The sequence below is a fragment of the Mercenaria mercenaria genome, chromosome 1 (genome assembly GCF_021730395.1).
Source record: "Mercenaria mercenaria strain notata chromosome 1, MADL_Memer_1, whole genome shotgun sequence".
Taxonomy (NCBI): domain Eukaryota; kingdom Metazoa; phylum Mollusca; class Bivalvia; order Venerida; family Veneridae; genus Mercenaria; species Mercenaria mercenaria.
In genome coordinates, this window is record NC_069361.1 from 86,675,551 (window position 1) to 86,700,450 (window position 24,900).

General features: G+C 35.1%; 1 protein-coding gene across 1 annotated transcript in view; it reads right to left on the bottom strand.

Annotated features, from left to right (window-relative positions):
* LOC123531537 (cysteine-rich motor neuron 1 protein-like) overlaps positions 1-24,900 on the bottom strand; it is a 114,583-nt gene that overhangs the window by 38,382 nt on the left and 51,301 nt on the right. The window lies entirely within an intron of this gene.

The following is a 24,900-nucleotide window of genomic DNA, read 5'->3' on the forward strand; positions in this document are numbered from 1 at the left end:
ACAGATGAACAACAAAATTTCAAATGATTTAAAAAAGAAAGTAATAGATTCAATATACAGTATAATCTCCCAAAATGGCACCTCTGATGAGCAGTTACCTCCTCAAAGCAACAGTTTTATTCTCCCCGCTCCACCTGTTGATTTTCAGTTCATTTTAACCTCTGATAAGAGGTTTCCTTCCACAACAGTAAACAGCAGTCAAAAAGCACATGTTCCCTGTCGTTATTTTTACCTCTGAGAAGCGGCAATGGAAATCCAGCAGGCTTTACTTAGAACAGCTAAACTGAGAGATGACACGTCTAAAACAAGAGCTGTCGGAGGACAGCAACACTCAACTATTCAACAGTCATGCCAATTGAATGAATATAGAAGTCAGAAAAGGGGCATAATTTTGTTAAAATGTGAAGTAGAGTTATGGAACCTATGCACTGCATGTCAGATCATCCATGTGAACAAGTGTGTGATTAGTTTCAATCCATTACCATATATTAGTGAGTAATGAGGTATCCACTTACATATAAAAACTTAACCCAAAATTGCTAAGTTGAAAAAAGGGCATACTTTTGTTAAAATGCAACATAGAGTTATGGAACCTGTGCACTGCATGTCAGATCTTCACAGTGAACAAGTGTGTGGAGTTTTAAGTTTTAATTCATTCCCTTAAAGACGTGGGTACTGAAATACCAGCTTACATACAAAAACTTTACCAAATTGGAGTGCAGAAGCCACCAACGACACAGGGGTGAGTCCAACAGCTCAGTACCTTTTGCATGCGTAGGACTGTTTCCCTGACAGAACACAGGGACTCAGTATTGTGTACATTAGGATGGTGGATGAAAAATTAGCAAGAGACAATATTATACACTTTCATGAGCAATTTAAGCAAACAGGATTAATTTGTTTGTAAACATTAATGATTGTTCTTTCTTTTGATTTATTTGATGACTTCATAATCACACAAGTTTATAAAAGTTGACCAATTTAAGACTTTATCAAATTTGCACCGACAAAGGTAAGCAGAGAATTGTATCTTTATACATTGTCTCAAGTTATTTCTGTTTTAGAAAGCTTTAATACTTTATGGGGAAAATAATTGATAAAGTAAAATTATAAATATTTTTTTTCAGCTCCATTGAAACATTACAAAAATAAAATTAAAAATTTCCGTTTTTTATAACTTTTATGTAATTTATGGTATTTCCTCAAGCTCAAGTAGAGACAAATTTCAAAGTGATGGCCACTATCCAAAACGTTTGCAGAGATTTCATTATACCATTAATTTTGATAAAAGAAACATCAAACTATTGGTAAACAATTATAAAACACAAAATAAAACTTGTCAATATCATTTTTTCTAGGGTAACTCAAGTAAACAAATTCATTGAGACAGACATTGAAAAATTAAGGTCGAATCCTGCGGGTCTGTTTTGAATTTTGCTCACTTCATTCAAAAATAACCTTGGGGCAGAAGTAAAACCTACCTACATTTCTTCCACAATATGTAGTCTAAAGAATGGAGGCAAAATAGGGAACTTTTACCCCATGTAACTCATTATTTTTTAAAGATGTCTAACTCTACCCCTTCATTTTCAGAGATAAATTCACTTTGAACAGCAAGAAATCGCTTATCAAATTTTTCCACTTTTGTACAATAAATCAATAATAAGTCTTGAAAGAAGTAAAAACTTACTATAAAAAAAGGAAAATAAGGAAAAAAAATTTGGTCCCAGTGGGGCTTGAACCTACGCCCCTCTGAAAATAGCAGTCAAAGTAGGTTTACGGTAGGAATTGAAAACTCTTCAAAAAGGAGGTACTCTATTATGGGCCTTATACCTTAAAACACTGTTAAAAGTACTTTTTTGTAACCCTGATGCCCTCAGTCCTTAAAGGAATAACAAGCAGAACTTCATCATTGTAGAAACTGCTCGTTTTGTAGTAAGAATGAACAGTTTATTTTCTGGGGGAGGGAGAGAGGAATTGTAGGGGGTGAGGGTAGCACTGGTGTTTCATGTGTTTCACAAATCAATCGGTACATTTTTATTGCACACTGCTCAGACAATGTTTTATTCATTTTGTCACTATATTCACCCAGAAATGACCAATATTATAGATTTTGTCTAGAATGATTAATTAGTCTGGTGTTATTCTCCTGGTAATATCTGATCACAAACAAATACAACTGCCAGAAATGTTAAATACCAGGCTAGACAATTCCAACAAAAGTTGCAAATGTTGTGCACAACTCTGACAGAATCTTACATTCATATCAAAGTAGCATCTTGGCAAACAGGCAATTATCTGCAGATACTGTGACTGTGTTAAATCCCTTTGGGAACACCATCTTTCTGTTTTATAATTGACTGTAAAAAAGCTGTTCATGTTCAAACAGAGAGAAAGCACAAATCAAACTGTTTTCATGGAGTATTCAAAGATACCAGATTAAACATCTCTCTGGAAAAAACAAAGTAGCTCTGTCCACAGCTGGGGATCACCGTCTTAGCTCTGTCCACAACTAGGGATCACCCTCTTTGCTATGTCCACAACTGGGGATCACCCTCTTAGCTCTGTCCACAACTAGGGATCACCCTCTTAGCTCTGTCCACAACTGGGGACCACCCTCTTAGCTCTGTCCACAACTAGGGATCACCCTCTTAGCTCTGTCCACAACTGGGGATCACCCTCTTAGCTCTGTCTACAACTGGGAATCACTCTCTTAGCTCTGGGGATCACTCTCTTAGCTCTGTTTACAACTGGGGATCACCCTCTTAGCTCTGTCCACAACTGGGGATCACTCTCTTAGCTCTGTCCACAACTGGGAATCACCCTCTCACTGTAAGACAAAGTAGCTCTGTCCACAACTAGGATCACCTACTACGGATCTACAGAGTACTAAGGATTGCTTATTAAGCTCCAAAGAGTACTAAGGATCACTGACAAAGTTCCAAAGAGACTATTCTCCAAGGTGTACTAAGGATCTACAAGGTACCAAGGATTACATATTAAGCTCCAAAGAGTACCAATGATCATCAACTAAGCTCCAAAGAGTACTGAGGATCACCAAATAAGCTCCAAAGAGTACTGAGGATCACTAACTAAGCTCCAAAGAGTTCTTAGGATCACCAAAATAGTACTAAGGATCACCAACTAAGCTCCAAAGAGTTCTTAGGATCACCATCTAGGCTCCAAAGAGTACTGATGATCACCAACTAGGCTCCAAAGTGTATTAAAGATCACCAACTAAGCTTCAAAGAGTACTGAGGATCACCAACAAGGCTCCGAAGGGTTCTTAGGATCACCAACTAAGCTCCAAAGAGATCTTAGGATCATCAACTAAGCTTCAAAGAGTACTAAAGATCACCAACTAAGCCCCAAAGAGTTCTTAGGATCACCAACTAAGCTCTAAAGAGTACTAAAGATCAAAAACTAAGCTCCAAAGAGTTCTTAGGATCACCAGCTAAGCTTCAAAGAGTACTCAGGATCACCAAGTAAGCTCCAAAGAGTTCTTAGGATCACCAACTTAACTCAAAAGTGTACTCAGGATCTGTGACTAAGCTCTACAGAGTAAAAAAAGAATGACATAGTAAGCTCATAGTTCAGTTTTAAGGCTTAGACTGCTTTGCTGCATATAAAGGATCAAAGGCTGGACTCAAACTTAAATTTGGTTCAAAAATGTAAAACAATCCTTAAGAGGAAAAAAACGTTTTCATTTAGGAATGTCTCTTACTGGGTATCAAAAAAATGACACAAACGGTTGCATAAGCCCCAACGATCACCCCCTCACACCTTATTAACTGCCGAGTCATTTGTGAGAACTTGAGAAAGACGTTGTATTATATATGTTCATGTCTGCACATATAAGCTTACATTGCCAGGTGACACATCGCCATGTTACCATATCCAATGACAACAAATATGTAAGTGATATTCTATTAGGCAATTAGATGTCAATAAAATTGTGAGGTCAACGTGTAGCAGTAACAAAATTTATGCGTAAATATGTGACATTACCAAATTAAAGTCAATAAAAATCATTTAACCCTTATCATGCTCGACACGATTGATTCTGCCTTTGTGACCAGTGTAGATCATGATCAGCCTGCACATCAGTGTAGTCTGATAACGATCTGCATTGTTCGCCATTCAGTCATTATCTTTTTGGTAGGCACCCCTTTTAACAGTTAATGGAACTGTCCAAATTGGAAGATGGACAAGTTCATTATAGAAATTTAGCAACATTAGGGTTAATAACAAACAAGAAGCCTGACTACTGCTGTCAATGTCTTTGATTTGTTAAAATCCCACTTTAAAATCCAAGCAAAACTTTTCATCTTTTCTTTCTTTATGTTTAAACTACAACTCCCATAGTTCTAAATGTGGTAATAATAAGTAAAAACCTGTATCTTGAAAGATATTCTACTGAACTGTTACTGTGTTAGCATCATATAATTGGTAAGTCAAATATTCTGCTGATTTTCATTGGTTGGCCAGTTATCCACTGTACTCAGGTGTCCATCAAAATTTAGATGGTTTCAGAGCAGAACTAACTAATATGGACTGGGGGGGGGGGGGGGGGGGGGGGGGGGGGGGGGGGGGGAGGGTGAATTAAATTATAGGCCTTGATAAAACATTCCATCCTTTTAACTATATACTGAAGAAATTTGTGTTGGATCAACAAAACATTAACAAGTTATGTAATCTAAAGTTTTTGGCCCAAAATAAATATAAACGAGGATAATGGATGGCTGTCATTGAAAAAACAAGTAAGACTGTAACAAAGCAAGATATTTACTACAAAATGAACACCAGTTTCCTGTAACATATTGTAAACAGATGCCTAGTAACCTTGGAGACGTTTTGGCAGGTATGTGACACTGTAAGGAAATCATTTATTTCTGTCCTTTTCTTACTTGTCATCATTTAAAAGTAAATAAAATGTTTAATTCCATAATCATTAAATGTTTTATAACTTATTGTGTCACCACATGATAAATGACACCGGACTTCAGTTCATTTGTACTTTAAATGAAACAAATGAGACAGAAACTGACAGAATAAATGAACAAAAAGAAAGAAGAAAAACAGACGGAACAAGGAAATCCCTTGAACCAATGGATGCTTCCCGGTGGAGCTTCATGTAAGAGTGATGCGGTTTTACTGGATCAACAAACAGAAGTTATTACCAGACATACAAAACTCACCAATAAGAGCACATTCTGAAAGGGGCATTATATTTTAGTTAGGAATGATTGATAGGTTTGACTAATAGGAAGAGACAATGTCAAGAAACACAAATCAAGAGGCCCAAATGGGCCTAAGTTTCTCACACCTGAAGAGGATCTTGACCATTAGATCCTGCTTCTGACCAAGTTTGGTGAATGTCCTTTAAGAAGTGCATTAAAATTAAAGTTGTTTAAAGTTTTTTTTTCTATATTTTGCTGTGATGGCCCCATTAAAAATCTTCAAGATAATTAGTTATTTGAAATGTTTCCATTTTTAGCTCTGGTGTCCTGTAAGAGGGACCAAGCAGAACCATTTGAATAAATCTTGGAGAGGACCTTACAATAAGGCCACAGACCAATTATGACGAAGATCCATCACTCATGAGAAGAAGTTGTTAAAAGGCATTCCTATTTTTAGTTCTAGCAGTTCCTAAAAGGGGTCAAGTGCCCCTAATCGATTAAAGTTTGTTGAGGACCTTATAATGGTACTACAAATCAAGTCTGATGAAGATAAGTCCTGTGGTTCATGAGAAAAATTCTTTTAAGGATATTTCTATTTTTAGCTCTAATTAGCATAATTATGTAATATATAATTAAACTGTGATGTGCCGGTGACATGTGCAGAACGCCTCTTAGCAGTGAAGGTTCCTGTGAGGTTTATATGAAATCCAGACAAAAATGTCCACACTAACTAAAAGGCGACTACATGCTCCCTCCAAAATTTTTGGGGAACTCAATATACAAGTGAGTACTAGCTAGCAAATTAAATGAGTATGTGTGAGTTAGCAAATACTTGCTGAAAAGGAAAGAAATAATGCAGACAAGAAACAAATGAACATGAAGGTAAGACAGTAAGAAAGGGATACACCCTTACGAAAATGAAATATGGAAACAAGCTGGCATTAAGCTGCAAGGTAACTGTCAATGATCTGGCAACAGTCTGTCAAAAAAAAAAAGGTAACTGGAAATAATCTGACTCCTATATGGGAACAAACTTCCAAGAAAAAAAGTTTAGCTGAAAATAATATGGACACTATTTCCATATTATTTCCAGTTTCTGGGAATAATCTGCAAACTATATGACAATAAACTGGCTCATAACAATCAGCATGTAAACACACTGACAATATTGTCAGCTTGTTTCCAGTGTCTGGAAGAAATCTGGCAGGAAAATGGCAAGAAACTGGAAATAAAAAACATAATTTCTATAATCGAATTGAATGAGTACTGAGATACCAGCTTGCATACAAAAACTTAAGCAAAAAATGCTGTGTGGAAAAAGGGGCTTAATTTTGGAAAAAAGTATAGTTATGGGACCTGCTTAGTACATGTCAGGTTATGACATTAAACAAGTGTGTAATTAGTTTCAATCTATAATTTTGTAAAAAAAAAAAAAAAAAGAAAAAAAAAAAAGAAAACATAGGGGCATGTCCAATAACTTCTATTCTTTGAATAATCGAGATAAAAATTACATAAGTGACAATATTGTATGGATTTTCTGTCTCAGTCTCACAGTACATTGGATATAAATTTACTCAGAGCAGATTCTGACAATGCACTGGCTACACAATGGCAATACACTGGCAATATACCCATCTTAGCAATTTTCACAGCAAAACAAATATTACAAGACACCTTATCAAAATGACCGAGTGTTGCATTTTTCCCTCCAAAACTATTTTCAGTTTTCAATAGTTTTCCAGCATTGATGGGCACATTGTAAAGGTACTTTTTCATCATTTTACAGTTACTTGTTTTCATTGTAACACAGATTCTGTCCACAACAAGTATTTTTGCTAAACAGATACAGAAATTTTAAAAGTCATGTATTTTCGCTACCCTGTAAAATTAAACTTGCAGATTTACCATAATCTTTGTCAAATTTCCTTTGGTTTCAATATTATATTATTCATAACTGAAATATTGCAAATCTTAATTGGTATTAAAATTGAGTCACAAGCAAATGAAGGTTTTAAGTCACATTAAAATTCATATTAAACATTAATAAGGATAAATAGAAAAAAATATATACTGACACTAAACTGGAAATAAACTTCCCATACACTGACAATGCTATGACAATACAATGGTAATAAAGACAATTTTCCAAGGGGGAAATAAAAAAAATTAGTAACACTGAGTAGTAAGCGATATATTGGGATACTAGTCCATCTTTAGCTCAGTAGGTAGAGCGTCGATCTACGGATCATGGGGTCGCGAGTTCGATCTTAGGACGGGCTTATGTTCTCCGTGACTATTTGATAAATGACATTGTGTCTGAAATCATTAGTCATCCACCTCTGATTGGGGAAGTTGGCAGTTACTTACAGAGAACAGGTTTATACTGGTACAGAATTCAGGAACACTGGTTAGGTTAACTGCCCCCTGTTACATGACTGAAATACTGTTGAAAAACAGCATTTAACCCAAAACAAACAAACAAAACTAGTCCATCTGCTACACTAATGTATACCCGCTGTTATATGACTGAAATACTGTTGAAAAATGGCGATAAAACCCAAAACAAACAAACACTAATGTATAAGTGCTCATAACTTTGTACTGCATAAAGGAATTTAGTTAAAACTTTAAAAATTGGAAGTTTGCTAAAGTGTTTCTCTTGTCCATGTAAGAGAGCCTGGCATGTTGTGACTGACTATACACTGACAATACAATGACAACACAATGGCAATATGCCAGTGTGTTGTCAGAAAAATATTTCCAGTTGACTGGCTGTGCACTGACAATACAAGGACAACAGACTGGAAAGTCCAAAAAGCCGCTTGTTGTCAGTTGTGTATCCAGTGTGTTGCCAGATTGACATTGCATACCAGTTTGTTGCCAGATTGTTGTCAGTGTTTATTTCCAGATACCTCTATATAATTTAGCTCCTTCAAATAGTTTTATATGAAAAATCATTGAAATTTTGTTAAAACGTCATTACAAACATCACTGACAACAAACTGTATATGAACTGACAGCAGACTGGAAGTTAAATTTTACAGCTGGTTTTCAGGTCTGGAAATCAGCTGACAAGCACATGGGCACATGATGGTTATTCAGTGGCAACACACTGGATCAGTTTATTGTCAGCTCTGGAAATAGGCTGGCAAGTAACTGGATTTTAGAGTATTATTGACTGGAAACACACTGGACATAAACTGACCACACACTGACAATAGGGAAGGTTTTTCATAAGGGCATGCAGGCAAGCACATACTGATGGATGAATAATGCATGGATGGATGGGCAGATGCATTGATAGATGGGAGGATATATATGAAATTCAATGCATTCATAGTTTCATGAATAACAGAATGAAGGCATGGATTAATAAACAAGTTGTGAAGATTCCGACATCAACATGATTTGTAGTCTCTTCAGTGTTTTACAAAACTTGGTTAAATCATGAATGCTTGGACACTTAAGTAGATAATTTCATAACCTGAGGTATGATGATTTATAGCAGCCATAAGGGAAGGAAAGGTAACCAAAGGACAAAGTGACAATGTAAACACTGCAAACACTTTGATGATTACATATATTGTAGGACACTTGAGTGTCATAAATATAACCTAAACAAGGAGAGTATTCAGTATATGAAACAACTTCTTACTGTGATACCAGATGAACAGGACTTGATCAATATACATTATGATATATTAGCCATTATTAAAAAGCTACAAGGTTTCACTGTCTCAAGGCTCTGGCCAGTATATGGGGCTGGTGTGAGAGCTCTCCTTCCACTGAGTTTAGGGACATGAGGTGCCCTAGAAAATGCATTTTAAACCATTTTATTACAGATATACAGGTCAGCCATTTAATTATACTGGCATGCTTAACAAGGAATTATTATAGAAAATCCTTCTGAAAAAAAGTATCTATAAAGTGTAGAAATCCCCTGATGTAATTCCATCTGTCACACTCCTGTGAGGTTACGAGTTTTATCTCCTGTGAGGTTACTAGTCTTATCTCCTGTGAGGTTACCAGTCTTATCTCCTGTGAGGTTACCAGTCTTATCTCCTGTGAGGTTACTAGTCTTATCTCCTGTGAGGCTACTAGTCTTATCTCCTGTGAGGTTACTTAAGTTTTATCTCCTGTGAGGTTACTAGTTCTATCTCCTGTGAGGTTATTTAAGTTTTATCTCCTGTAATGTTACTTAAGTCTTATCTCCTGTGAGGTTACTAGTCTTATCTCCTGTGAGGTTACTTAAGTCTTATCTCCTGTGAGGTTACTAGTCTTATCTCCTGTGAGGTTACTATTATCTCCTGTGAGGTTACTAGTTTATAATATCTCGTGTGAGGTTACTAGTTTTATCTCCTGTGAGGTTACTAGTCTTACCTCCTGTGAGGTTACTTTTATCTCCTGTGAGGATACTAGTTATGTCTCCTGTGAGGTATTAAACTTAAGTTTAGTAGTATAAACAACATTTTTACCAATAATTCAGCAGGATAAGGGTTAAGAATCATCATAACAATAGGTACCAGCATTTCAGAAATCCACGGCAAGTCACAGCGTGGTTGACTGATGGACTGCATTAAATTTTGTTTGTGTACTTCCACTGAGGTGCCAGTTTTTATAATTTGAAGTTTAATCCAAGGTATCCTCTACCTTAAAATAGCTATTTCAAGTCTTATAGATCACTGTTTTCACTGTTTAATACCAATAGAAAAATAAAATAAAACATTCGTAAAGGATATAAACTTAATGCAGATTATGCTCTACAAAATAAAATTCAAATTAAGATAAAATGTAAGTGGTAATTCTGCAACAATAACACCTGTGCCATATTTCTTATCTTCAAAACAAATATCATCCCTCATCATTACAATATATTACTACAAAATACATGGAATTTATAGACTTTAAATATCACGGGTACTAAACAGTGCCTGCGGTACTGACTGTGCCGACGAGGATTGAAGGCACTTCGCTTCCTGTACCGCAGGTACTTCGTCAGTGTTTACAAAACGAGCGAGATCGGTGAGTGATTTTTGTCATTTTTGTCATTTTGTAACTGCATGAACCATTTTTTTCAAAAATCGGGGAATGTAGCGGGGTGTAGATGTATCTTATCTACATATCCGTGCTAAAATTTGTGGCAAAAGATCAATTTCCTAGAAACGTAAGGACAAATGAGTTGGGAATGAAACGTGATTTTTTCACATCAGTGACTGTTTAGACTCATTTCTTTTCGCTGACCAAAACGATGTCGTCTCTGCCGTCGTAAATTATATTTATAAATGACATGTGATTTGCTAAAACATAAAATATGTCCAGAAAATTCCGAATTTGAACGTTATGCCAATTTTGGAAAAGTGCCGCAGGCATTTCGACGATGCCGCAGCCCCTTCGAGGTGCCGCAGGCACTTTCAAAAAGTATCGGGACATAAATTTGGCCGAAACTAGACAAATGGAAGAACAGAGAAACAGAGGGGCAGAAACTAAATGCCCCCATGATACTGTAGTAAATTGACTTTATAGTTGTAAAATAAAAGGGTCCAAACCTTTGTAACGCTTTAAATATCAATCCATCATGGTGGTAAAGGCTATATACCAATAAAAATTTTCAGATAAAATTCAGCTACTTCAGAACAATTTTGTTACAGTTTCTAGATTTTCACTCCGTCGTAGACCTATTTTCCACAAGATACCCGTACATTTCCTTCAAGTAAACGAAAAGAAAAAGGGATGTTTAATAGTATGCAGTGAAATGCAAGTCAACTGAAATCAGGTACCCTCATACTGCCGCATTTCAGAAAGCGGTCCGCAGAATAAAAACCCTACTTTGTTTTCACGTAAAACAACTCGAAAACATGCGAGTATTAGCATGAAAAGTGTCCTATTTTATTTAAAATTCATTCCACGAGTGAAATAATGCTCATTTGGCTCTCGATTTACGCGCAAATGCGCGAAAAATGGAAAAATTAGGATCTATTTACTAGAGACTTCTTTCGACACGGAAGCACATTTTGAATTACTGCATTATAACCTCTGCCATGAGATAGGCAGGTAGCTGTCGCGATACTTCAAGAAATTATCGTGATAAAGCGAAGTTTTCTAATAAGAGACTCAATAGTCAGAAGTTTCCTGTACAGTGTAAATATTATTGCGATGATTCACATTATAATCTCGATACCATTTGTGTAAGAGCCCATTGTGGACAGCTAACATTTACTAGCTAGACAGTTATTTCAGTATAAAATCAGAAACTATATTGATGTTGAAATTTTCTGTAGTTATTTTAACAGCCTAACGTTTCCTGGAAATATTAAGTATATCTACAAAAAAAAATTATATATATATATATATATTGTAAAAATGTTTTCAGAAAAATGGAAAACTTAATAAGTATAGCTCATAAACGATCAAACGGGAGAATTTTTACATGTACGTAAAAACCTATTCGTTTCCTGCAAACAAAACTTTGAAAACAAGAATAACATATCGGGCAGCATAGGACGGACAGAGAAGGCAATTTTCAAAAGGTATAATGTTTGGGAAATCAACTGACCGGAACAATCGCGTACTAGAGTTTAAGATTACCCGCGAAGATAAACCGATTGCTATACTTTTTTATATTTGTAAATATAAAATATAATCGTACGAATGCGAGTTATTTGAGATTTAGTTAGTTATGGGCCAAATTTATGAAACTTTTAGAAGTGCCTGCGGCACCTCGAAGGGGCTGCGGCATCTTCGAAATGCCTGCGGCACTTTTTCAAAATTGGCATAACGCTCAAATTCGGAATTTTCTGGACACATTTTATGTTTTAGCAGATCACATGTCATTTATAAATATGATTTACGAAGGCAGAGACGGCATCGTTTTGGTCAGCGAAAAGAAATGAGTCTAAACAGTCACTGATGTGAAAAAATCACGTTTCATTCCCAACTTATTTGTCCTTACGTTTCTAGGAAATTGATCTTTTGCCACAAATTTAAGCATGGATATGTAGATAAGATACATCTACACCCCGCTACATTCCCCGATTTTTGAAAAAATGCTTTATGCAGTTACAAAATGATAAAAATGACAAAAATCACTCACCGATCTCGCTCGTTTTGTAAACATTGACGAAGTACCTGCGGTACAGGAAGCGAAGTGCCTTCAATCCTCGTCGGCACAGGCAGTGCCGCAGGCACTGTTTAGTACCCGTGAATATGTCATTTGGCATGACAATTATTTTATCATATATCTCACACAGTGGGTGGCCAATCATCCCCTTTTCTTCAAGCAATTGTCATGAGAATGTGTACACCAGCTTGATTTAATGAAGTCACTTGCACAATACATAAGGTTGTTGGCTTCCAGTTTGATTTAATATAGCTAGGTATACAGAGACAAACTTATTAGCAGTCTAGAACCTAATTTATGTGAAGAAATTTCAATCTAACTGTACAGCCAGTAGCAGATATATCAGAGTTGTAAAAACTATGCTGTATACAAATTGATTTTATTGCTCATCTAATAAAATTCACAGACCTTCAATTTCTTTGATGCTGTTAACAGACTGATTTGCACTTTGTATCCCCCAATTTTAGACTCATGAAAGCTCTTAAAATATCGTCGGTTAGGCGCCATAAGGGCTCAACAGTATGACTGATGAGCTCTTATGGCGCTTAACCGACGATATATCTTGTGGTACCTAAGGGAGAAGGGTTTGCATCGACATTGGTCAAAATGTATTGCATTTGACTTGGCCCGCACCATTCAAAACAACATGTTAATGCACTTAAATGTCTTGCTAGGTGATTTCAAAACAGTTAAGTGTCCCAGATGATGACTAATGTAAGTTGAACAAATGTCTCAATTCTGATGCTTGACATGGGCCAATACCAAGACTTCTTGTGTATCGAGGTTTCAGAAAAGTAAAGTGTAAATAAACTAAGCCAAAGAATCACAGCTACAACATTAGGACTGGGACGATTACTCTTTGAAACCAGTTTCACTTTTGCAAAACCGCTAATCGCTCTCAAACAATAAACACCACAAATTCTTTATCTTTATACATTTCTTTGACCAGCACATTGACCCGCAGTATATTTCTGCTAAAACACATCAACTTGAACATAATCAATAGTCTTAGATTTGATTGTCTTGATATTTCTAAAATAAAATACACCAAAATATGACTTATTAATTATCACACTGCTTGCAAACGATAAAGTCTGTAAGTTCCTAATGAAGTCAGCTGCTGAAAGTACCTTTATACGGTCGCCAGGAAAGAAAACAGCTTTTCAAAAATGGCGGCCGATTAATCGGTTCGATTTGATTTCATACAAATGATTAACTGGTTTCAAAATTATGAAATCGTCCCAGCCCTATACAACATAATTTAAATTTTTATCATTAGAGGTGTTGAAGAGGGTTCACTTAATTACACCAAATGTGTTGAAAGCATCACAGAATTGAGAACTACTCTTCAATATTATCATGCTGGACACAATTGGTTCTGCCTTTGTGACCAGTGTAGATCTTGATCAGCCTGCACATATGTGCAGTCTGATCAAGATCTGCACTCTTCGCCATTCAGTCAGTACTTTTTTGGTAAGCACCCCTTTTAACAGTCAATGGTACTGTCCAAATTGAAAGATGGACAAGTTCATTATAGAAATTTATCAGGGTAAGGGTTAATACTAATACATTCCTTTGTACTGGTGCTAATGCAGAACTCTTCCACTAGATAGTACAATGTGAATGCATATCAAAAATCGTGACATGTTATCTTCACATCCTATTTTCCATATGACAGAAAATTAATCTCTAACAGCATGTTATTATCTGTAAAATATGACATTAATAAGCATGGTATCATAGGTTAATAGGCAGAAATATAGCTACAAATATAATTAAACATAATAAGGACATCAGAGAATGCCTCCGGTAAATTTATAATGACTAGCATGACAAAAATATTAACACCTGGAGTATACAAACAATACTGGAGATACTTAGATCGCATGTAAAAAGATTTTACGCATGTGCTTTTTTTTCATATGAAAATTCCACTTAACTGTTCATTATTTTAATGAATTAAAGGGAAAGGCAATGTTATTTTGGTGATAATTCCATCTGCTGGGATTTCTTTAATCATTTAAAGAAGTGAAAGAATTTTCAAAATCGACTTAAAAATGAGAAAGTTATGAGCATTTAAATATTTTATCAAAATGGTGGCCATTTTGTTTCCATGGCAACAAAAAACAAAATGGCAGATTTATTAAATTTCTAGACACATATTTGAACAGTATTTACTTATTTCTGTAAAATAATTCCTCTATTTTTTTCCAGCTATAATGAAGAAATTACCATGTTTTACATTTTACACACAAGAAACATATAAAATTAATCTATTTAAAAGGTTATTTGCTAAAAAAAAATTTCAGCAGTGTAAATGACGTCATAAACACACAAAATGGCTGCCTCCATGATCAGCAATTTTCAAACTGCCATATCTTTTTCAACAATTGTCCGATTTTAAAAAATTCTTTCAGCTTTATGAAAGGCTTGATGATGGCTTTCATTGCGAGGCTTTCCTTAGTCCTTTAAAACCTATCATAACCATAACAGCTTGGTATGCAATGTACATAGTATTACAACATTTCTTGCTTTGTCTCCTTGTACAATACTGTAAACTTGCAGGAAATATTTCACCTTATTAATTACATATTAATTTTCAATATATAAGATGCTAAAAGGCTTTATTTAATAGCTAGAAATTGAGATGGAAGGAACTTAAGGCATTCACAGCAAAAAATGGCTTCTTGGAAGATTGAGAAATTATAACCATTTTTAAATGTTCCACAAAAAAGAGACATATATATTGAAGGACTCTCTAGAAAAAGCTTTCTATTATATGCAGTCTATCTAGCTCAAAAACAGTCAACTGTTAGATGCTGCCACTTCATTAACCTTTAGCCTGCTGGCAGCAAGTGATTCTGCCTTTGCGTTACCAGGGCAGACCAAGATCAGCTTGCACATCCATGCAGTCTGATCATGGTCTGCACTGTTTGCCATTCAGTCAGTATCATTTTTGGTAAGCACCCCTTTTTTTAACAGTTAATGGTACTTTCCAAATTGAAAGATGGACAGGTTTATTATGGAAATTTAGCAGGGTAATGGTTAACACTTCCAGTGCCGCTTTATCTCAATTTGTATGCTTCAGCTCTTCACTGTGAATTCAAAACCTCAATACCACAAACAAAACTATGTAAACAAATATTTTCAGGCAGCTGAAAGCACTGTTCAGCAAAATCAGGATTGTCAGCCAATTTATAAAACCTACCAATCCACTAAATCCAATAAATGAAGCCATTCGGCATCAAGATGTTCTGTATAAAACATCTCACAACTTGAATTTCATGCTCAATTTCATACACCACAAAAAGTGTGTCTTGGCCATCCAGATTCCAATTTAACTGCAATTAAGCATTCACTTTTAACTGGATTAATTTGTGTTTTGTCAGATAGGGCTTTTAACCTCTGGTCTATCTGTCCATGGGTAATTGACAGTTTGGCCATTAGATTTTCCCTAGGTTTGATAACATAATAGAGATTGGGTTAATTGTAAAACTAAGGAAAATATACAACTTTGCTCTATTTTCCTGACTGCTAATTTTACCTACTAGTCTTATTTCTACAAAAGTATTTGCTACAAAGTAAATGCTGTACTTATCCCTGACCCTGTTAAATTTCTATAATGAACTTGTCCATCTTTCAATCTGGAGAGTATTATTCTAGCTATTATGGGGTGCATACCAAAAGATACTGACTGAATGGCAAAGATCAGGCTGAACGGATGTGCAGTCTGATCATGATCTACATTGGTCGCAAAGGCAGAATCAACCCTGTCCAGCACGATAAGGGTTAGTACTTATAATTCTTTGTGATAATAATTTTCATGAAGAATACACTCAAGTACTTGAAAAATACAGAAAATCACAGAAGTTTTGTGACAGGAGGAACATTATTGGAGTTTTCTTGTGTTATGTAAATTGTCTATTCATTTACACATGCTTGCACCTGACATTCTGATGCTGAGTCAGTGCAGCGTCATTTTATACTAATATAAATAGCAATATCTTTTTATAATAGAAAATAACATTGTACCTCATTTACATACTTTCTGCTTAAAATCAACAGAATGACTAATATCATTTTATAGGTCTAAAAGCAACACTGTCTTAACATTGTTTTTAAACCAACATTGCCTTTTAGCAACACTGTCCTAACACTGTGTTTAAGGCAATACACTAACCTTACACTGTGTTGAAGACAAGACTGCCATTTAGCAACACTATCCTTACACTGTGTACACTGTGTTTAAGGCAATATTGCCATTAAGCAACACTAACCTTACACTGTGTTTAAGACAAGATTGCCATTTAGCAACACTATCCTTACACTGTGTTTAAGACAAGATTGCCATTTAGCAACACTATCCTTACACTGTGTTTAAGACAAGATTGCCATTTAGCAACACTATCCTTACACTGTGTTTAAGGCAATATTGCCATTAAGCAACACTAACCTTACACTGTGTTGAAGACAAGATTGCCATTTAGCAACACTATCCTGACACTGTGTGACAAGATTGCCATTTAGCAACACTATCATTACACTGTGTACACTGTGTTTAAGGCAAGATTGCTATTAAGCAACACTATCCTTACACTGTGTTTAAGGCAAGATTGCCATTTAGCAACACTAACCTTCCACTGTGTTTAAGGCAAGATTGCCATTTAGCAACACTAACCTTACACTGTGCTTACGGCAAGGTTGCCATTTAGCAACACTAACCTTACACTGTGTTTACGGCAAGATTGCCATTTAGCAACACTAACCTTACACACTGTGTTTAAGGCAAGATTGCCATTTTGCAACACTATCAGTTCATTTTCATTCATGAACTATTCATGAGCTGTGTACTTTCATGAACAATTCATGAACTAATTATACATAAAACTTAGGTTTATTACCTTTATTAAGCAAGTTCATGACCTGTCATGAACATCAAATCTATAAAGTCACATGATAAGTTTCCATTATTAGTTGCACTCAGGGAAATATTTTGCACATGTTATTCAGCAATTTTTAAGAAGTTTGTGTTGCAAATTAGAAGAAAACATTGGTCAAACTACATGCATCAGGGAATAGTTTAAAAGCTACATGAATGCAGGGAGTGAGTATTAAATAAGTCATTATAATGTTGTCTTTATTATGCATTTAAAAATATAAAGACTTCATTTAAAATGTCACTAGTTTTCACGACCCTCAAGAAAGGTTAATTAAAATGATTTTAAATCTTGTGATTAATACAAATGATATATTTACTTAATGTAGCAAGTGTTTACTTCTTAGTATGTCCCCCACCATTTGACGAAGTAGGACTTCATATTGTTTTACTCATGACAGTTGTTCAGGGGATAAAATGTCAAGGTCACAGTGACTGAGACTGTACAACACATTGACTTACAGCTGTCAATGAAGTGCCATTGGTTATTTCATTCTACAAGATAAAATACAAAATACTGTAGTTTCCAAAAACAAAATGGCCCTCCTTCCCAAGATCAGGTTTTCCCCCTGATGAACACTTTGTAAGCTGTTCATGAACTTCTCATGAAATGGGACTATATCCAGTTCTAGATCTTATTCATGAGGTGCACATGAACATATTTTAGGAATTTGTTCATGAACAGTTCATGAATAATGAATAAATTCTAAAGTTTGTCCATGAATTAAATCATAAACAGGATATTGTCCCATTTTCAGTTCACTAAATTTCATGAACAGTTCAAGATTTTTTCATGAAATTTTGACAGGATGACTTTGAAACAACAGCCAGGCTTAACTTGTGCAAACCTCTAATTTCCCCATGTACATATATCACTAGGTGTTGACAGGAGATCAGATTTAATGCAGAATTAATTAGTTTTTGCATGAACTTTAAGGACTTATGCTATCAAATCAGTTGAAGATAATATCCATTCTTCTAGGGATTAGTTATTTCAGATATCTTCTCAAAACTGACAAATCTTTGACAGATATAACAAGATACAGAGTTTGACAGTCAAAGAGTTAGCAGGTGACAGAATATTTATAATACTTTCTTTACCATATTTGAAAACCAGTTTGTTAAACTTTACATTAACCATATCTAGTTGCCAAGATTAAACACTTAAATCTCAATTAATATTTACTTCTGACACTTTATGTGTTATGAAATAAGAAAACATTTTAAAGAAAGATTTGCTTTTAATTTGAAATCAACTATCAAAGAGTGTTGCAAGATCAACACAGCTGTGGAGATATTTTCACTGCTATCAAAAGTGATTTTTTCTTCATTGTTGAGTGCAACAGTCCAGCCATTGACAGGATAGCTTCTAATCAGATTGAAGACCATTTAGGGGGTCTATATGAGATTATGGTCGACTTGAAGCATGATTATATTTATCTTTCACTAAACAACCCCAACACAAAATGGTTGTCTATCAATAACACTGGCACAGTTTGAGGTCCTGTGAAATGATTGGACACTTTTAAAAGTGATCAGAAGGGTAGCACTTCTTGTACCTAATTTGAGGTGTGCCTTATCATTAAATGTGCAGGTATGCTGTGTGTAAGGGTCATTCTTCAGTGTGCAGTATGGTCTGGAACAGATGTTGTACCAGGTCGAACCAACTTGTCAATCAAAAGCAGTAAAAAAACCAGAGTTTGCAAACTGAGATAGAGGTATGGCTGTACACAAAAGGTCTTCATATAACTAATTTCTGTTATACTAAATGTAAAATGAGAAATGCTGCAAAGACCTAATGTCACAGGAAAACAAACAAGAAAAATGCTGCAAAGACCTAATGTCACAGGAAAACAAATAAGAAAAATGCTGCAAAGACTTGAACGGTTACTGGGACAAACAAAGCAAAAACACAAAATACAAACACTGCAGGGAGATAAATGATTCAAAGAGACACAATTAATGCCACAATTAACAAAGAGAAATGCTGCAAAGAAACAAATTTTACAGGAACAAAGAAACATAACTGACGCAAGCATAAATACTGTTACAAGAAAAGAGACAAAGAGAAATGATGCAAACAGACATAATATTAGAAAAGAAGACAAAGAGAAAAGACACAATAAGAACAGTGTTACATGACCACACAATGGAAAATAATGCCAAATGACGTAATGTTACAAGAACGTTCAAGGAGAAAAATGATGCAAATAGACATAATGTTATCAGGACATTGTAAAATAATGCAAAGACATAATGCAACAAGACTAAAGAAGAAATAGATATAATTTATGACATATGTTACAGGACCAAATAATAAAGAGACCTATGCTTCAAGAGAAAACAAAGAAAACATAGGGAGTAAGGTACATGAACAGGTAGAGACAATTGCTGCACAGAGAGTAAAGTACATGAACAAAACAAAGAAAAGTGCTGCATAGGGAGTAAGGTACATGAACAGGTAGAGACAATTGCTGCACAGAGAGTAAAGTACATGAACAAAACAAAGAAAAGTGCTGCATAGGGAGTAAGGTACATGAACAGGTAGAGACAATTGCTGCACAGAGAGTAAAGTACATGAACAAAACAAAGAAAAGTGCTGCATAGGGAGTAAGGTACATGAACAGACAAAGAGAAAATTGCTGCCAAAGAGTAAGGTACATGAACAAAACAAAGAAAAGTGCTGCATAGGGAGTAAGGTACATGAACAGGTAGAGACAATTGCTGCACAGAGAGTAAAGTACATGAACAAAACAAAGAAAAATGCTGCACAGAGAGTAAGGTACATGAACAAAACAAAGAAAAATGCTGCATAGGGAGTAAGGTACATGAACAGACAAAGAGAAAATTGCTGCCAAAGAGTAAGGTACATGAACAAACAAAAAAAAGGAGAAATACTGCACAGGAGTAAGGTACATAACAAGAGAAATTGCTCACAGAGAGTAAGTACATGAACAAAGGAAAAATGCTGAGATAAGGAGTACAGGAAACATAACAGTAAGAGACAATTGCTGCACAAAGAGTAAGTACATGAACAAAACAAAGAGAAAATGTTGCACAGGAGTAAGGTACATGAACAAACAAAGAGGAATGCTGCACAGGGAATAAGGTACATGAACAGACAAAGAGAAAATTGCTGCCAAAGAGTAAGGTACATGAACAAACAAAAAAAAGGAGAAATACTGCACAGAGAGTAAGGTACACAAACAAACAAAGAGAAATTTGCTCCACAGAGAGTAAGGTACATGAACAAAGTGAAAAATGCTCCACAGAGAGTAAGGTACAGGAACAAACAAAGAGAAAATTGCTCCACAAAGAGTAAGGTACATGAACAAACAAAGAGAAAATGCTGCACAGAGAGTAAGGTACAGGAACAAACAAAGAGAAAACTGCTCCACAGAGAGTAAGGTACAGGAACAAACAAAGAGAAATGCTGCACAGAGAGTAAGGTACAGGAACAAACAAAGAGAAAACTGCTCCACAGAGAGTAAGGTACATGAACAAATAAGAGAAAATGCTGCACAGAGAGTAAGGTACAGGAACAAACAAAGAGAAATGCTGCACAGGGATAAGGTATAGGAACAAACAAAGAGAAACATGATAACAAGAGAGTAGAGTACATGGAACAAAATTTTTTGAAGAGAAACACTGATCACTATATAAGGTCTTAATCAAACAAAGAGAAATGCTGCACAGAGAGTAAGGTACAGGAACAACAAAGAGAAAACTGCTCCACAGAGAGTAAGGTACAGGAACAAACAAAGAGAAATGCTGCACAGAGAGTAAGGTACAGGAACAAACAAAGAGAAAACTGCTCCACAGAGAGTAAGGTACAGGAACAAATAAAGAAAATTGCTGCACAGAGAGTAAGGTACAGGAACAAACAAAGAGAAATGCTGCACAGAGAGTAAGGTACAGGAACAAACAAAGAGAAATGCTGCACAGAGAGTAAGGTATAGGAACAAACAAAGAGAAATGCTGCACAGAGAGTAAGGTACAGGAACAAACAAAGAGAAAACTGCTCCACAGAGAGTAAGGTATAGGAACAAACAAAGAGAAATGCTGCACAGAGAGTAAGGTACAGGAACAAACAAAGAGAAAATTGCTGCACAGAGAGTAAGGTACAGGAACAAATAAAGAAAACTGCTGCACAGAGAGTAAGGTACAGGAACAAATAAAGAAAACTGCTGCACAGAGAGTAAGGTACAGGAACAAACAAAGAGAAATGCTGCACAGAGAGTAAGGTATAGGAACAAACAAAGAGAAATGATGATAATCATAGACAAATACGAAGTACATGGTACAAAAAATTTCTTCTGTAAGAGATTTATGCACTGAGTTACTTTATAAATCTTAATCAAATATCTTAAAAATCTGCAAATAGTCCATTCAGTTCGTTTTTTAAAAAAGCCCAATAAAAGCCTGTAATTATTATCCTTCTACAATAGGATTCTTACTAACAGCAAACATATCTTGTCACATTCAAAAACTAGCTCAAGTCAGCAAAAGCATTTTATGATCAAGAGATAAATCAATTTGCTAATCCATAAATGTGAATGGAGACTGACCAGGTTTCTCACTGTAGGTATGGTAAAAACTAATTTGTAATGCAAACAGTGCCATGTGTACAACCATTATACACAAACAGAAAACTTGACCCATGTCAGAGACAAGCATGTTGACTTGAGGTAAACAAAAAATATTGAAATCTTATAGCTTGCCATACTGTTCCTGACTTATCAACTTAAAACAGTTTTTTCTGTGTTCATTTGTCACTTTCAGGTTGACAACTTCCCGCTGGGGTAGCTGTTTTACCGGGTCAATAGGTGTACTTGAATTACAGGCAAGCTGACAATTTTAACTAGCCAGTTTACAGGTCTGGGAACTTCAAGAAAAGCAGCAGGGACAATTTTACTGCATCACAAAAGATCTTCAGCATCTAGGTAAACTATTTCATGGTCACAAAGTACTATATTTTTTAAGTGTACTGAAGTATGATCATTCAAACCTGAGTTTCTGAAAAATTTCTCAGTTAAAGTATCAAATTGGTGCACATAATGTGTTAAATTTTCGTTTTCAACCTATCTCAAAAGTGACCAAAAAATGTTCTTTCCACACGATTTTGGGCCAAAATCAGAGGTGGGTATTATACATGGAAGTGCACATACATTATACAGTACAACACTTTGTTTCATTCATCACAACTATATTAAATCAATGACTTTTCCCCCTAGGTCTGATTTTTTTACCGTGTTAAAAAATTGGTTCAAGAAGAGTTCATGCATATTCCTAATATAGAGTTTTCATTACTGACAGTTATCAGGTAACATTAACATGTAAGTTATACAATAAACACCTAAACCAATGACAGCTGAATATACATTTCAACAACTTATATTGTATGTGGAATAAATCATTATGCCTGTATTATATTTTCCTCACAATTTCTGATTAGAATGTTAGCAAAGAACATTGAAATTAGAGAAACAGCTTTCAGTGACTTGTCTGAAGTAAATGAGACTACAATACTCAGGAAAAAACTGACAAATCCATATGAATGACAGAGGTAAATGCAGACTAACAGGTGGATACTTGTATATGTAGTAAATGATTGCCATGATTGGAAATCATCACCTCCTCATTATCAAGTAAATCTTACTCTCTTGTCTATGATATAGTGCAAAGTACCTAATATTCATTATTTCATATTATATTGGTTTTAACAGAATTTTGTATGAAATAACTTTTAATATGTTAAAGGGAAGTAATTCTGAAGTAAATGCAACAAAAAGAAACCTGCGCCCTTTAAATGACTGAAAGACAACACAGTGTAAAGGTTGTTCAGCTTGGAGAAGAGCGTTTTCCATAAATCTGGAATGTCATTCCATGCTGATTCCGCCATTTAACTTGCAGCTATTTAGTGTTACTTTTACTTCCCATTGCAATAAACTGGCATTACTGGTTGAACACAGTGTACACTGGCTTGTCTTCTAGCCACAGATTGAGCCAAATACTAAGAACTTTACAGGAAACAGTGCAAATATTTACATCCAGTTATTACTTACACTGCTGGCTTTGATTATGGACACGTTATGTACTAAAACTCATCAGAATTAAACAAGCTAATCCAGCATGCTAGCAAACCTAATTATGTTCTATCTGACTTAAGTACAGGACTTGACAGCTGTATGACAAATGACAATATTAGTGTTATCAGGGCACACAGTTACAGCTCACTGTGATATACTGTAGTACTCATTAGTGTTGTTACACATACAACATTAATCAACTGGAATGTGAACAAAATATGAGATGTATGACAAACTGTGCAAATTGTTAGTCCTACATGATATATAAAAGCAATATGGATAACTAGATAGATATTAACCCTTATACAACAGCAACTCCACTGCCAGCAATCATGAAATTAATGGAAACTGTAAACAAGCAGAAATTTTGTAACAAGGTATTATATTCCTTTTAAATACCTGTAAGTTAAATTTCATGACAATTTGGAAAAAGTCAAATTTCTAAAATGTGTCAGGTAAGAAAACTAGAGTTTTAAGTTTTCTTAAGTTATATATATATATATATAACTACATGTATATTTGTCCAAAAGTTGAATGGTCCAAATAATAATCCACATCAGTAATCTGAACACTACTTGGGTAACAAGTGGTCATTTTAATTTACATAAACCAAAAACTTCTCCACAAAGGCAACAGCAAGACACAGAAAATCTTAATTCACATGTTTACAGAACTCTTCATTTACAATGTACTTTTTATTAAAGAACTGCCAAAAAAACGAAAAGTTTTCACGAAATTTCCCTTATAGTTTGGTTTTGAGGTCAGCAATGTTTCTGTACTTTTAATAACGGGACGGTCCGTTACTTAGGAAGTATTATTCAGTACGACAGTGGTTCTTACCTAAAGAGGGCAAGGTAAATCATATTATTTTCCCTAATCGGGAGACAAGTCTATAAACTGAACTCTCAAACGTCAAAATCAAACAATACTACATAGTATTTACATAAACATTCCTGAAGGAACCACAGATTGCAATGTGGAAATATTGAAGAGATTACTGGATCTTACAGCAAGGCTTCCCCACAAGATTAACGTGATAGTAAATGATGACATTTCTCTGGTCAAGTGTCCTTAAACTGGTAGTTTATTATTTCAATACTTCTGATTTCGCACATGTGGTGGGTCCTTAAGGTCATTGAAAAAGTGTTTCATATCTCCAGTATGGTCAATATTTGGTCAAAAACACTTTAAGTGAACTTAAAATAAATAAATCATGCTGACATTGAAACTGACCCTGCAAGGCCAGTGTAAAATAAACAAATAACAAATATGGCTTGTCAGTAAATATTTAACAGTATATAATGATATGTGATTAAAGACTGGCTGACCACTGCCTAATTTTACTAAGTATTTGATGTTATTTGTAGGCATTAAGAACAAATTAAAATGTCTTTTGCTTTAACCATATTAAACCATGGCTTTGTATATAACATACTATACTATATTAATTTATGATCAAAACTAAGCAAATAGAACATATCTATCTGGGTTAAACCTCCTACATACATTTCTTGTGTTGACTTATTGTATTCTTTCTAAACTGCTAGTAAAACATCATTCATTCCATGCTTTCAATAA